Below are 4,522 nucleotides of genomic sequence, written 5' to 3'. Positions count from 1 at the left end.
GGCTTTGCATATTATTTTGTGTCAATTTAGTTGATCCCAATACAAAGGGATTGGGGGAAATTCATCCTTCCTACCGAATTAAGTGGCTCTTCCTGTTGCCAGGACACGGTATTGGCAGCTGCAGTGGCAGTGAGGTAACTTTGCAGGGAAAGACTGACCTTTTGTGAAACACACCTAAGACATGTTGGTAAAGCTATGATTCTGTAATTCAGCACAAAATGACAGTATCTTTTGAGATACTGCTGAGAGAATTTGCAAATCTCCTCAGCCCCAGACAATCCCCAAACATAAGATTTCCCCCTCTGGGTGACATTATTCTTCTAAGAAGCTAATTCAACCCCCCACCCCACTTTCTTTCTTTGTTAAGTTATCCCTTCTGCTTACTTATTTCTTACATGGAAAATGGTCTACTAACAGAATAGCTAGTCCTTTAAGGCAGTGGTCCCCAACCTTTTTATCACTGGGGACCACTCAACACCGAGGACCACTCAATGCCTTTTACTGAAGCCCGGTGGGGGGGTAGTTTACTCCTCTACTCTGAACCACTGCCCTAACGCTCTCTGATCGCTATGGAAATGTTTAAACATCCCTTCAAAATAAGATACAGACACGCCACAACAATGAAATGTGTTGTAAAGGGCTGGGGGGATGAAGTAAAGGGCCGAGGGGGGGGGGAGAAGGTGTCCTTCAGGGCCCACCTCCAATTAGTCGAAGGACCACATGTGGTCCGCGGCCCACAGATTGGGGATCGCTACTTTAAGGGGTACTAGTTAAAGGGTACCCAGCTTGCTGGGGGGAAGGCACTGGCAAGGCCACCCTGTATTGAGTCTGCCATGAAAACGCTGGAGGGCGTCACCCCAAGGGTCAGACATGACTCAGTGCTTGCACAGGGGATACCTTTACCTTTACCTTTACCTTTACCTTTACCTTTACCTTTAATTAAAGGGTAAAATATGCCATACCTCATTTTATTATTATTATTATTATTATTATTATTATTATTATTATTATTATTATTATTATTATTATTATTATTATTATTATTATTATTATTATTATTATTATTATTATATTTATTTATTTATTTCCCGCCTCTCCCGACAGGCTCGAGGTGGGTCACAACAACTAATCCCATTAAAATTCCCATTAAAACATCAATCTACTAACATGACGGCTAAAAATCCCATCCCTCCCCCAATTATCAAAGAGGTGAAGAGGAAAGGATAGGGGAGTAGCGTACACTCCAACTCCTAGGGGGGGAGCGATGTCCCTGATTCGCTGACCCCAGCCTCAACCATAGACCTGGTGGAGGAGCTCCGTTTTACAGGCCCTGCGGAAAGCTGACAAATCCCGCAGGGCCCGCAGATCACCTGGGAGCTCATTCCACCAGGTAGGGGCCAGGACCAAAAAGGCCCTGGCCCTGGTCGAGGCTAGGCGTGCTTCCTTCAGGCTGGGGACGACTAACAGGTTCTCACCCGCAGAGCGTAAGGCCCTGCGGGGGGCATAGAGCGGTAGGCGGTCCCTCAGGTATGTGGGTCCCAACCCGCGAATGGCCTTGAAGGTTAAAACCAAAACCTTGAACCGGATCCAGGCAGCAATTGGCAGCCAATGGGTATTTTGTATTCCTTGTATACTTTTCTTGTTCTCTAATCTAGTGAGCTTCCTGAAGAAGTCACAGCTGATGTATGGAGAACCCATAAGTCTTTCAAGACAAGAGATGTTCAGAGGTGCTTAGCCCTTACCTACTCCTGTGTTGTGTGACCCTGGACTTCCTTGATGGCCTCTCACCCAAATACTAACCCGGGCCAACACTGTTCTAGCTTCTGCAGTGTGATGAGATCATGTTAGCTTGGGCCATCCAAGTCAAGGAAAGTCATGAAGAAAGAGTACCTGTTTTTTTTCTTTGTACATTTCTTTTAATTACTTTGTCTTTTATCAATTGCACTGAAATCTTGTGCATTGCCCATAATAGATTTTACAGCTAATTACATAACTCCATTTTTAGAACTGATACCCCCTTAATTATGTTATTACTTGGTGAGCTGCCTTCTCTGTCTTCTCAGTTTCTTTCCCCTTTCTCCAGTCATGATTTCAATCTACTTCTTATCCAGCCTGGGATCCACCTGTATCTAAATAATCCCTTTGTTCTGTAGGATGAATTTATATATTACTTTTATCTAATATTGCTATGGTTAAATATGCCATATCCCACTTTACCTATCTTGTTAATTATCATTTGGAATTAGGGTTGCCAACTCTGGGTTGGGAAATATCTGTAGACCTTGGAGGTGGAGCCAGGAGTGGGCAGGATTTGGGGCAGGGAGGGACCTCAGTGGAGTATAATGCCCTCCAAAGCAGCCATTTACTCCAGGGGAACTGATCTCTGTCACCTGTAGATGAGCTATAAAACCAGGAGATCCCCAGGTCCTGCCTGGAGGCTGGCACCCCTACTTGGAATTCACTCACAAAGGTATCAGCTCTTTCACCCAAACTCCCCTGCAACATTCCAAGTTCCTCTTCTAACGCTTCTCTTAAACAATTTGCACTACTTTCATTCTCTCGCTCAACCCAGAATTTCTTTGCTCTTGTTGGTTTTATTTATTTGAACATTTCTGTCCCATCTTTCCTCATGATTCAAGGAAGCTTCCAGTAACAGAATTATAGAATCATAAAGTTGGAAGGGGCTATACAGATAATCTAGTCCAGTGATCTCCAACCTTTCTGAGGCTGGGGACCGGCAGGGCATCGGGCCGCGCCCGCGCGGACCACGGCCGCACATCGGGCCGTGCCCGCGGGCTGCACCCGCGCAGGCGCGGCCCGGCCCTGATTCCCTCTCCCCGCCCTCCCGCAGTAAGAAGCTTCCCGGGCCGCAAGCTTGCGGCCTGGGAAGTTTTTTACTGCGGGGGAGGGGCGGGGAGAGGGAGCCGCGGCCCGGCGCCATGGCCTTCGCGGCCCGGCACCGGGCTGCGGCCCGCAGGTTGGGGACCACTGATCTAGTCCAAACTTTTACTCAATGCACACTCAATTGCCACAGAAGTACTAGGGATGGTGGGTTTGAACACTCACCTTCAAGAACCATGGAAGTCTAGGAAATGCTGGATTTGAATGCTCACAGTAAATAGCCATGCAAGGTTGGGAATGGTAGGTCTGGATGCTTACAATGAAGAGCCACATAAAGCTATGGATGGTGGGCCTGAATGCTTACACTCAAGAGCCATGAAGACTTATCTATTACTAGTAATCAAGCCCGCTGCAGCTAAATGCAGCGGGCGCTAGGTACTTACTGTGGCGTAGGTGGTTCAGCGGTGGCTGGCTTGCTCGGCGGCGGCTTGTTCGGTGGTGGCGGCGGCGTTCTCTCGGCGTGTGCGGCGCTCTCTGGCCTCTGGTGAAGCACCCAGGCCAGCCAGCGCAGGTCCGGCTCCTCGGCCAGCAGCGGCAGGAGCTGGGAGAAAGCGGAGTCGCGCTGGGAGTCGCGGCTGCGGCGTTCTCTCGTCGTCGGCAGGCCTTCATCCTTCAGTCGCGCTTAGGAGTCGTGCTGGGAGTTGCGGCTGCGACGTTCTCTCGGCGGCGGCGGCCTGACGTGGCGAGAGGCGCTTCGCACCTCTCACCGCGTCAGGCCGGGAGCAACTGCGAGCCGCGCTGCGCGCGGCTCGCATTTGCTGGGGCTGGGAATCGGAGGGACCAATCGGCAGGCGCAATTGTCTGTCATGAGGAAGGGTCCAATCCGGACCCTTCCTCATCACGGACAAAGCCCACCTCAAGGCCCCTTAACGAATTATTTAGTCCGTGGCGCCCGTGGCGCCACGGGCGGTTTAAAGATGATAAGAGGCAGACAAAGGTAGGACTGTGGTCACAATGAACACCCATGTTTATCTCACTGACGTTCATCAACAATTGAACAACACTCAATTTTACAAACTCATGGTGTATATTAGTACCGTCATGTGCACTGCTGTTCTTGAAGACACTGGGATTTAAAGGTAGATAAAGGTAAAGGTGTCCCCTGTGCAAGCACCGAGTCATGTCTGACCCTTGGGGTGTCGCCCTCTAGCATTTTCATGGCAGACTCAATGCGGGGTGGTTTGCCAGTGCCTTCCCCAGTCATTACCGTTTACCCCCCAGCAAGCTGGGTACTCATTTTACCGACCTCGGAAGGATGGAAGGCTGAGTCAACCTTGAGGTGGCTGCTGGGATTGAACTCCCAGCCTCATGGGCAGAGCTTTCAGACTGCATGTCTGCTGTCTTACCACTCTGCGCCACAAGAGGCTCCTCTGGGCCTTTAGGAACCATCTAATAAGAGTGGTAAGGCAGCCGCCTGAAAGCTTTGCCCATGAGGTTGGGAGTTCAGTCCCAGCAGCCGGCTCAAGGTTGACTCAGCCTTCCATCCTTCCGAGGTTGGTAAAATGAGTACCCAGCTTGCTGGGGGGTAAACGGTAATGACTGGGGAAGGCACTGGCAAACCACCCCGTATTGAGTCTGCCATGAAAACGCTAGAGGGCGTCACCCCAAGGGTCAGACATGA

The sequence above is a fragment of the Paroedura picta genome, chromosome 1 (assembly GCF_049243985.1).
Source record: "Paroedura picta isolate Pp20150507F chromosome 1, Ppicta_v3.0, whole genome shotgun sequence".
NCBI classification, from domain to species: domain Eukaryota; kingdom Metazoa; phylum Chordata; class Lepidosauria; order Squamata; family Gekkonidae; genus Paroedura; species Paroedura picta.
This window is presented reverse-complemented; position numbering follows the sequence as displayed.